Consider the following 12704-nt stretch of genomic DNA (forward strand, 5'->3'; position numbering starts at 1 on the left):
GGAGTGAACTACATATGTTTCAGCACTTGAGCAGGGGGTGAATGCCACACTCCTAAACTTGGGCAAATTGGGGGTAATTCATTGTTATACTCCGTATCTTTGGGAAAGGCACAGGTTTAAAAGGGACCAATGTATCCATAACCATTTTTCAAGGAAAGGGAGATAAAAGCACCATCTTCATCGTAGGGACAATTTCTTTTACATCTCTATTGATTTTTATGGAAATTAGCAGAGATGAAAAATTAAAAAAAATAAACTCTCCCCACCTATCATTGGTTTAGTTGGGGGTGGCACAGAAACAACCCCCCCACTCTTTGGCAGGAGGGGGGGGGCACATTTAGAAAATTACCCCTTGCTCTCAAGCAAGGGTAGGGGGTAGCTGCTCTTGGACATCCTTTCCCATTGTTCATCAACACTGGGAGAGACTCTAACGCGCATGCACATAACTGCTGCATCCCTCATCCCATTCCTAACATAGGTTCTACCTCCACATACAGACCTAATTTCCAGTCTTTGTTAATAGGCATAATTACTTGTGTTTTTGGTAAGTCATTGCAGTTGCCAATATTCTATAACCACCAATGCTAGCTGTAGACCAGCCACAACCTTGAGTGGGTAAACCATAAGAAACAACAACCCACCTCATTAAGGGAGGCAGTTTGAGCCACATAAATAGAACTGCTGAACGATCATTTAAAAAACTGAAGTATGATTTAATCTACTGGGGTTGGAGAGGGGTGGAAGGGGAAACTGACCACTCAAGATCTAGGGGGGGAAGGAATTTTAGGTTAAAACTAGGGCTTTGTACAGACAAATAACATAACTGGGGAAACATGCAGGAAAGAGACATCTGCATTAAAACTCCCGTTTCACTAATGCGATGCCCAGAACAAATAGCCTCTAGCAATAAAGGGTTAGCAGAAGGAAAGTCTACTGTATCTATGGGTTCAAAAGGCCTTTTGGGGGAGAGGATGTAGCCTTATGGCTAGAGCGGTCGATCTCGAAGCCAGGGAATCTGGTTCGAGTCTTGGCAATGAGGCTCAACATCCTGTGATTCTGGGCAAATCGCTTAATTCTCCCAGTGCCTAACAAAAATGAATGTGTCCATCTGTAACTAAACTGGTGCCCTTTTAAATGTGCTCTTATACCTAATGTCTCAGGTCTAGTTTGCGCTATATAAAACTCTAAAAACACACAAACAAACAAACGGCGAAACTTGGAGATTCTGGAAATCAAAAACGCAAATAACATGAGGGAGCTGGGGAATGGATTACTGGGTGTGATAGAAAAACATTCTAGGAAGACGAGACACCCAAACTGCTACATTTGCTACTTCTAAAACCCCCGATTACTTAATGGCCACCCACTGGCTCCCTACAGTAGGAAAGTTAAACCCAGCATAAAGTGGTCTCAAAAAGTTTGAAATCTTTGCAAGCTCATAGGAAATCAAAATAATAGCTTTGGAAGAAATCCAGTTCTCAAAGTTATGCCCACGGGGTGCATATGCTTTTAGAGTATCTGCATGTTGAGGCTGTTGAAAACAGTGAACCACTTAATTGGAACAATCTTTCACTGGAAGGGCTAACGTCTCAAGCTCTAGACACCTAGGCGAAGGGCTTGAACAATGAATTTATATAAAAGTCAGGATCATCTGGAATGGAGGAAAACTGTAATATCGGCCCTTAGTCTAGGAGCATGTGGGGGCATTTCTCCCCTACACTTCTAGAGGGTATCAGGGTGCAAAAGCATGTAGCATAATCTCCACTGACTCACATAGATTCAGCCAAGAAAGACTGCTGCAAGCTGCTGTCACTGGAAATAGAATGGGCCCGAGGCAGCAATACAGAGGAAGAAAGGTCTGACTCAAACACTTCAAAGGCCCAGTCTCCTTCAGATGATACAGAGCTTTCGGGGAATGCATATTGACTTCTACCCATTGCTTGATCTCTAATGCTAGGGCTACCAGACTCCAGAGTCACAACCTTCTTCCCCAATTTTCTTGACGATTCATGCAGGCTTAGGCTTCCTTGTCACAAACTGACTAGCATTAAAGCAAGGGAGAGAAATGCTGTAGGGCATAGATCCCAGCAAGCTCCCTTCAATTGAAAGATTTTTTGCTTCTTTCAGGGACCAATCATCTAGGACTGACACTCCTCCCCCAGAGTAGGACCCCTTGTTCTTATGTTTTTGTTGTATTGTGGGAGATGACTCTTCCAGGTAAACTAATTTCTTGAGATTCCTTGGTGCCAGGCACCCCTAACACTGCCTGCAATGAGGTGTAATTAGAAGGTTGAACCCCATAGTATTTAGAGACGGGATTCCAATACTGAAAAATATAATAAATTAGGGGTTGTATATGAAGGTGAGCCAAATGATCCAAAGTGAGTCAAGCTGCCATTAGTCTCTAGACTTTCAGCCGTTCACTGGCCACATCCGTGGTTGATCCACAAAGGCACTGAGATGAGAAGGCAACGTGAGTGTTTTGGGTGCCGAAAGATGTACCTTCCTCACATCTGTTTAAAAACTGCCAAAATAAGCTAAAAATGTTGAGATTGAACCAGGTATGAGTCTTCCAATTTGAATAGGAATCTATGTCCCTGAAGTGCACTACAGACTCTTTGCATAGCCGTTCATGCTTTGGTAAAAGAAGAGGCAGTTACTGACCAATCATCTATATGCGGGAATACTTGAATGCCCTCAGAATGAATTATATCCATAAACGGCGCTGGAGCACTTAGAACTGAAAATGTTCTTTGAGGACTGAAAAACGGAAACCTCTTTCAGAGTCTGGGTGAAGTGGAGAATATGGATAGGCATCCAAATAGATTTCGTGAATTAAAGAAAATGTCATTTGAATGTCTGCCTTGGAAGAAAAGTGTTTATTCTTGTCACGAACAGGTTTAAAATATTTATTTCCACCAAAATCAAGTTTTTCCCCACTAAATATATCCCTCCTTATTTCCTCTCTTTGTCTATGTGTTGTGTTTGTTTATTCAAATTGATGACATCTGAAATGTTTAAAATTGCGAAATATGATTGATCGATGCTGAATTAGAAAGTATAAATGATTTGCTCTGAAGAAGCAGTGATAGATTATTTAAAGTTGCAAAGCACGTGTTGGCAATTAGACAATTTACTGTATCCATGCCTGTTAAATTCTAACAGTTAGCCTTTTTATTGTCTGAACTCTAAATATATGTTATTGCAGATGTACATGGGGTTCTGTCATCAGTAAAATCTGCAGTTCCTGGGATCTGCCCCCTCCCTGCTTCCACTACTGGCCTTTATCCCTTCAGCACCCTAATCCCAACTGCCATACATTCTCTTCAGCATCAACATTCTATTGATGACATCAACTGTGCTTCAGCACTCCTTAAACGTTTTGCACACCACCACTCACTCAGACATCTACCATATAGACAAATACACAAATAAATAATAAACCTAGAGACAATCAACTCCTGCTTGGTAAGCCATAAAAATACAGAAATAAAGGCTATTCATATTAAATAACATTGACTAACTACCAGTGTGCCATCATTAATACTGCTGTGACAGTTACTCATTTGCAGACAGTAGAATCTTTACCCTTACTAGGGTTACACCACAATCCGGTATTCCCACCTGTTGACAGGCGTATGCGTGAACCCTCTGGATGTTAATGAAAGGGGAAAACGTACAATTCCCATTTCAGCAGGAATACATCTGCAAATACTGCTTCTGGGCCAGACTCTGCGGTCCCTCCATAGGTATTACGATGCGACCGCATTGCGACGGGTGCTGCTGGCTGTAGCACCCACCGCAGTGCAAAGAATACACCCTGTACATATCCCTGCACTACGTGGCATGCACCATGCTGTGCCTACCACATGGTGCAGGGATATGTAGGGGGTGCCCAAACCAAAACTAAGGGCAAGGGGGCTGCTACGGGCCACCAATGTCCCTTTCCGACTGCCTTTTCATTGTGGGTTCACCACCATGAAAGGGCTGATGGAAAGGAACATCGTAATGCCTACGGCGGTTTCTGGCAGGCACGGCCACCATTGTAAGAATTACTATGCCTCTGCCACTCCAGCGGGCTCATGGAGCCCGTCGGATGCTGGCCTACGGTCTTGCCGACCACTATCAAACCGCCCGCTATCCTAATGTGGCGGGCGGGAAACTTGTTTAGGATGGCAGTGAGACTGCCACCGGCGATCTCACCGCCACCCTAATCAGCCACATTGACATGATGCTTTCGCCACATTGACCTGGCAACATACCCCCTTGTTTCAGGCTTTTTCACTTACCTCACTCACGTTTGTGGCTTTTCGTGATCCAGAGCCGTGTTTTCTTGGCACCCGGAGAAGCAAGAACGGAGACAGAAGCTGCGGTGTGGTGCGGTCTCCCTTGCCTTGCCTGCCTGCCTTGCCGCTATGAGGAGAAAAGCGGCGGAGCAGAGAAGCGAGAGCGGAGACAGGACAGCGTAGCGAGGTGCGGTGTGGTCTCCCTTCCCTTCCCTGCCTGCCTTGCCGCTACGTGGAGAAAAGCGGCGGGGCGGCAGAGAGGCTACGAGGTCCGTGTGGGCCATGAGGAGGTGCCGCGGCTCCATCACCGCCCTCACTGCCGCCGCCAGTGGCTACGTGCTCGCTGGAGTGTTGCAGGTGCTATCACCGCGAGAGGCTCGGGGAGAGACTGGTGAGAGCTCGGAGGGTGGTGTGCTGCTACCACCAGCAACAACAGCAGCTCAACTAAAGCCGATGCCATGCCATGACACCACGACCCCTGTCACGGAGCTGTAGCTGTGAGGCCAGCCGCCAGGGAAAAGCCAGTGGCAGGGATGCATCTGTCTGAACCGGGCTCATGCCACACTCTACACCCCTTGTATATTGCGGTCGGCCGAGGGAGCACTGGGGGTCAGGTGAGCTGTGTGTCCTCACGAGGTGGAAGCAGTGGAAGAAGCGGTTTAAGTGAAGGAACCCAGGAGACACCCAGGAGAAACGCAGCATCCGCCCAGTGCCTGCTTGGCGTGACTTGGGGCAGCTGACCATGCCAGTGCCGGAGGTCGGCTTGGAACTTGGCTGGTACCCTGCTGAGCCCGGTTGGAGCCGGCGCGGTGTGGCGCCGGGTCTGTGCTGTGCCAACTTGGGTCTGCCTGTTTTGGTCTGTCGCCAAAAGGATAAAGAGGTGAAAGTGGATAAAGAGCTGCAGAATTCCCAAAAGGCGGCGCGCATGCTTATACGCTTGCCGGTTCGGTTGACTGCCCAGCTCAACTCACACCAACCAAAATTTAGGAATGCGATCAGGCAGGGTGATGAAGGCTCTGGGAGAGAGAGCATCACACAAAACGGTCTCGCCAAAGGGAAAAAAGGCGACAAACCAGCGACGGCAAAAGGGGGAACTTCTACAATGAAGAGCCTGCTAATCTCTCCTATTGCATCTATGTTTGAAAAATCATTATTAAATAAAAAAAAGATGCAAAATTCAAGATTTCAGTATTTAAAGGATCCCGGTTCATCTCTCTGCGCTAAACCAGGAGAAACGTCAGATCTGATGACCCCTTTGGCTCTGCAAAAAAATATCACAATGGGTAAATCAAAGGGGTGGGGGGGGGTGATTCAAATCAAGAATCCACCTTAACAAGATCAACAGAAATCCTAAATCAAAATCTCATTGAGTCACTAGACTTAAGCAAACAATTTGAGGAAGTAGAACTTCGAGACAAAGAAAAAAAATCTGGTAGGAATACTTCCTGCATGTAACACCTTTTTAGCAACAGTAACAGTGCACGCAAAAGGAAGTGAGACCAGTGATACTAGCATCAATTTAGAACATCAACATTGCGATCCACGTGGAAACTACACAGGAGACAAAACCGAAAGTTGACGGGAATGGAAACGATGGCGAGGAGTTGATCACCTCAAGGGAGAGCAAACCTGAGGAAGACTTACATGTGGAAACCGGTGAGTTCCAGGGGCGGGAAAAAAGAAACAAACAGATGCCAAGTCCAAGCCGCACGAAAGAAAAAGACAAAACCTCAGACCATGGAACTAAAACTAAACCAACTACAGTGGATAAACCGGGAGAAATACCAGATAGAGGGACAAGAAACATCGAAAATAATAAAAATGGACCAAACAGAATTAAGTTCATCAATACTACAGGCACTTGAAATGTCAACAGCAACGCTGATAATACAGTCAGACAAACTGGTTATACAGATAGCCCTAATGAATAGCATTGCATCATACATAGCGGGAATAAATACAAAACTTGAAGATTTAACAAAGTTAATAAAAAGAGTACAATCAGTTTACTGACCACAGGAATCAAGTTGTACATGTGGACCTATAATAGATAAATTAGGTTTCCTACCAAAAATAATGGAACGGATACTATGTTTAAACAAGCGCTTGGTCTTACCGGCGGAGAACTTAGAGCCCACGAACATATCAATAATAGAGGAAAATATCATTCAAAACAACGCACAGGCACCAGTAAGAATAAACCAAGATTAAAAGAAAGAACTACAAATTTCCACTATTGAGTTGGAGGAAGTGCTGCAAACTAATCAGAGCGTCATCACGGAGCAACAAGGAAAACTGAGGCCACAATCTAGACCGCAAAAAAAGAAGGAAAGAAAGGCAAGAAACAGGGCAAACGAATCTAACATCTATGAAGTTAAAAATGTATACCCCATCTTCGTCACAACAACAGCAGATGAACCTCGATAGGAACATCCTCCAGAACCAATACAGGGTAACGACACAAAAAATGTAAACCATGTTTGGAAAGAAACTAAGGATACAATTATGGACAAAGTGGAAGCCCCCAGGAATTATACTAAGACAACCACGAGGGAAACTGAGCATTGCTCACAAGAATCACCTAAATGTCCCAAAAAAATTAAGTCAATGGAACAAGTTGTAGCTGCAAAAGCAAAGCAAGAAGATAGTAGTAGATCATAGAAAGAACTAAACATCACAGCTAATAGTAATAACCCTGGAAAATACGATATGTCTTCATCGACATGGTTACCCAAGAATGAAAATAAAGCTGAGGAGGAATCAGGTACGAAGATGGACGATCAAAAGGATACTTCGAATTTGTCAAAACGGGGAGTTAGCCACTCTGTCAAGCATTCAAGAACAGAGGGCTCCAGTGGTAACCAGCAAACCTACTGCCACTAACAATCGAAAATCTGATGTAAGGAGAATTACATATGCGGAGAAAGTATATACAATGTCCTTAACTTGTCACCTAGTAAAAGAAGAGGATGTCCATCGCTCTCTGGCAACTCCTCAAAATCCTAAACAAACCAAGCAGCAATGTCCAGATGACGGTCAACTATGTATCTCTATTCCTAACCAAGTCAAAACTCAGAACAAGAGAATGGAGGACAAAGATACCAGAATAGGGAAAACAACCAAAGACCAGGTAGATCATCAGCTAATATGGTCCCCTGAATATGAAACGCAGGGAAACTTTAAACAGAGGCAATATGTTGAAGCTCTTGGCTGAAATTCAGGAACTAAAACATATAAAATCATCAGATCTTGCAGCAGTGCAATTTCACCCAGGAGAAATTAACACAACAAAAGAACGAACATTAACAACATGGCAGACACCGGAGTTAGTACATCTAATACTAAGCAGCTCTGAAAGATTCTCTGCCTGGGGCATTGAATTAAAAGAACCAGTAAGACCGTGTTATCCATTCCCATTGAAGGAAATTGAACAGCAGGACACGAAAAGGATAATAAATCACAAGAAACCTGCTGCACAGGTATATTCAATTCTACATAATGCAAAAGGCAGGAGTGATACAGCCCAGGCCCCGGTCGTATCTATAAAAAGAACACATGGGGAGAGTGACCTAAATCAAGATCAATGGAACTGGCTACCCGGAATATTGAACAACCAAAGTGTCTGACATAAGGGAGCTATGGTTCCCACTTCTGAAATAAATACAATACACATGATATCTTGGAATATAGCAGGAGCCAGAAGACTGCTTGATGAAGGCCTCCCACTTAAGGAGTGGGAAGATTGTGACATCATAGCCCTGCAAGAAACTTGGTCGCAGAAAGATATTCCGATAGTAAGTTATGCCCATTATACTGTAGCTGCGGAAAAATGCAAGTACTATGGCAGGGCAGTAGGAGGATTGACCGTGTATGTATCGACCGCTCTAAAGATATCAACAGAACAGTTGATATCTCCGGATCCCAACATACAAATCGCAAAATTCTCAGATCAAAACTTAAGTACAGGTAAGAGGATACTGCTAATTAATTACTACACACAACCAAAGGCTCAAATAAAAAAGGAGAAAAATGCCCTTTTGATTAAAACAATATCAAGACTACGCTGCGATGAGCTGAACTGGAATTTAATAGTAACAGGTGATTTTAACTCGAATTTGATATTCATGCAAGACTAAATGCTAACAGCAGATAACTCATTTTGGTGTGTGCCACAGCAACATAATACAGGGACTTATCGTGTGGACCGCATTGGTCAGCAACTAGTCACAGATATTGAATTCCAAGGTATGCGGGTCCTTAATGGAAGAAACGACGAAGATCGCCCTCCAGAAAAAACATACTACGGTCCAAGGGCGCACTCAACGTTAGACTTCACACACTTAACCCTTCCTTTACTACCAACATTAGCTCGCTTCTAAATAGAGTTTACCCCTTTGAGTGATGACTCAATACAGCACGTCATCTTCAATCTAAACACACCAAGACATCAACCTACTAATGCTCCAGAGGGTGAAATTACCTCAATCAATTTAAAACATTTGAAATGGACGAATACAAATAAAAAAGACTTGTTTTTAACAATAAAGAGTCTCTTGGCCGAACTAACATCAGAACCTAGTAACAGAATACAAGCTTGGTCGCAATTCCTAAACAAATTAGCAAAAACTATGAAAGTTTCCGAAATTGGAGTCAAAACATATGACCAGACAAAAAATCTACCAAAAGATCTGCAAATGCTACAGAAAGAACTAAGAAAAGCTCAAAGGAAATTGCGACAGGACAAATCCAAGGGCGTATGCTGGAAAGTATTTGAACAAATGAGAATACAATTCAAAAAAAGAATATGGGAATTTAAAAAAGAGAAAGCCGAGAGTTTGTCTAAACTAATTTACAATTTAAGACACTCAAATCTTAACAAATTCTGGCAGACAATAAACAACTTCTCTAGACCTTGAAACACCTTAACGTCGCACATACAAGAGCAGCAGTGGGTTAACTTCCTCAGGGATAAATTTAAAGAAGAACAACTCCATGACATAGACAATTTCCAGTTATCTACCGTGAAGCGGACTATCGAGAAGGAATTGAAATCACAGACCAATCAATCAATGTACACAACAGAAGAAATAACAAACATAATAAAGAAAGGCAGAAGCGACGGTGCTCCCGACCCGAACGGCATTCCCAAGGCAACTTTTAAATACGACTCGGAGTATTGGAGCTCCATCCTTGGGAAACTCTACATTGATGTAGAACTTAACAATCAAATCCCAGAAAGTTGGCTGGGATCAATCATTACCCCTATTTACAAAGGAGGAGACAGATCCAATCCAAAAAATTATAGGATAATTGCCTTACAGGATGTGGAAGCCAAATATTTTGCCTCATTAATCTTTAAAACAAAAGAGTATTTCGAACAGCAATAAATATAGCCAAAATTGGTACTATATTATAGCCTATGTCCAGCCGGACAGGGCAACTTTAATAAGAAACGATAATTGGCAATGATCAAAAGAATGTAAGCGTGGTATTGGTGGGACACAAGCCTGTATCCTGCGGCTTACATATCAAGAGGACATAAATTTTCCGAAAAACATACAGGCAATTGAAGTGATGTTTCTATGTTAGAGAATAACAGGTAGTGAAACATCTTAGTATAAATCTAGTCACCTTCACGACATTTCATACACACAAATTGTCAAAGTGTAAGGTGAACAACATAGTCGACGACGTTTCGATCCTTAACGAGGGGATTTAGGATCATCATCAGGACTAATTAGTATGAATTGCCCATTAAAAATGCCTCGTGCTGTGTAGAATTACAGCAAAAATGGTACTTCGGCTGGGTCAAATGACCTGAGCGAGTTGAAATTCCAAGGAATCGGCCTTGGGCAACGAGGGTTGATATAAGTCAACACGGTAGGCAGTATCTCGATGTAATGAAGCAGATGTGTGCCGTGGGAATCTGCAGGACAGCGCGTTCGGTCAATGCCGGATAGGCTGTGGCACGCATCTCCTTCATTCATTCATTCATCGAGATACTGCCTACCGTGTTGACCTATATCAACCCTCGTTGCCCAAGGCCGATTCCTTGGAATTTCAACTCGCTCAGGTCATTTTACCCAGCCGAAGTACCATTTTTGCTGTAATTCTACACAGCACGAGGCATTTTTAATGGGCAATTCATACTAATTAGTCCTGATGATGATCCTAAATCCCCTCGTTAAGGATCGAAACGTCGTCGACTATGTTGTTCACCTTACACTTTGACAATTTGTGTGTATGAAATGTCGTGAAGGTGACTAGATTTATACTAAGATGTTTCACTACCTGTTATTCTCTAACATAGAAACATCACTTCAATTGCCTGTATGTTTTTCGGAAAATTTATGTTCTCTTGATATGTAAGCCGCAGGATACAGGCTTGTGTCCCACCAATACCACGCTTTACATTCTTTTGATCATTGCCAATTATCGTTTCTTATTAAAGTTGCCCTGTCCGGCTGGACATAGGCTATAATATAGTACCAATTTTGGCTATATTTATTGCTGTTCGAAATACTCTTTTGCTTTCAGGGACCACTGTCTCCTGTAATACGTAACTTCCCAAGGTCCCTGTCTAATTGCTTTGGGTGCCCTTGTGCCTCCTTTACTCATTAATCTTTAAAGACCCAGCCGATTGGTTAGAGAACGTAACCTAATACCAAAAAATCAAACCGGATTTAGGAAGGGTATTGGAACTATTACAAATATTCTGTCAATCTCAATGATTGCTGAAAGATGCAAAAATAGAAAAGAAGATCTTCATCAGTGTTACATTGATTAAAAGCTGCCTTTGACAGCGTAGATCGGAAACTCATGTGGTCTAAATTAAAATACTGGGGTATACCAGATAGAATATTGAAGGGTCTACTACTGTTTTACATGTTTTACACAGATACCTGGGTACGCATGAATCTTGGGAATGGAGCTAGAATATCCAGAAAAGTGTATACCAACACGGGTCTGAAGCAGGGGTGCGTACTGGCCCCGCACCTTTTTAATTTATTCATCTCGGACCTTTCAAGTCAGCTAGATGAAATTAACTCACACTCACCGAAGCTGGGAAAACTACAATTATCGCATCTCGCCTATGCAGATGATATCGTTCTTTTAAGCTTGACCAAGGTAGGCTTGACAAGACTTCTAAACAAACTCTCCGAATTTCTGTCGTTAAATAAGTTGGAATTAAATTTTTCAAAAACCAAATCAATGCTTATAAATCGAACAGCCTCGACTCAACATATTAGATTAAAGGGCAATCCACTGGAGAAAGTATCGTTCTACAAATATTTGGGATTCTATATCAACGATAAATTATCATTTCGCGATCAGAAAAAATATATGATACAACGAGCAGGGGCATTAACATTCGCCCTTAAAACACTTGCAAAGAAACTGGAGGGACCGTCTTTGAAACCATTATTAACGATAATTGCAGCCAAAGGACTGCCAACACTATCATACGCCAGTGCTGCAATGCACGGGAAGGACTCAGAGACCCTAAAGAAACGAATGGCGCGCATTTATAACAAGCATTTGCAATGCAATAGGTCTCGCATTTATACGAGTTTGAGCTATTGGCATTGTAAATGACAATGCTTTTTATTTAAGTTTGGTATTTTTAAAACATAAATAAAAGGCACTGTCATTTACAATGCTAATAGCTCAAACTCTCGCAAATGCGAGACCTATTGCATTGCAAATGCTTGTTTGTGCATGGTAGGAACCAACAGATGGCAGTGAGAGTCCTGTTGAGCGGGGGTGCCTGGGAGGTCGATGGAAGTGTACACAGCTGTTGAAGTAGGGCCTGTGTTGAGTAAGGCTTTGTGGGGCTTATTTGCAAGCCCCTTGTGCCACCGGTGCGTCACTTTAATATAGAAAAAAGTGACGCAAGGGGCTTGTAAATAAACCAATGTATGTGCAAGTTGAGGGGTTTTTCAGATTTGAATTAGGGTACAGCAGGTGTGGTAAACACATTTCCTCCTGATATCCGACTCCGTCATTACAAATAAAGTGAAGAATAGACCTTGAGGGATACCCAGCCGATATTGGTGAAACTCTGCCTTAAATGTCCTGATAGCAAAGAGCGTTGCCAAGATGCCCAGCACTTGATTATAGAATTATGGTTCTGAACATTGTTAGACTGGATAATCATTAAGAGTTTGTCAGCATTAATAAATGAGCGGTCGTGCGGGGTAAAAAACGTCTATGTAAGTTTTTTACACAGGCTAAACTTCAAAAATGATTAGGTAAAGCTGTTGCAAGATCAAGCTGCGGCAAGATCATAGCCCCGGCACTTTCCCGTCACAAATTAAGCATGGATAGCGTTATACTAAATATAAACTGGTTGATTGTGGCGTTCAGCAGCAGCACGTAATAAGAAAAACAACAGATTAAGCTGTATTTCAGGGCATT

The sequence above is a fragment of the Triturus cristatus genome, chromosome 7 (assembly GCF_964204655.1).
Source record: "Triturus cristatus chromosome 7, aTriCri1.1, whole genome shotgun sequence".
NCBI lineage: Eukaryota > Metazoa > Chordata > Amphibia > Caudata > Salamandridae > Triturus > Triturus cristatus.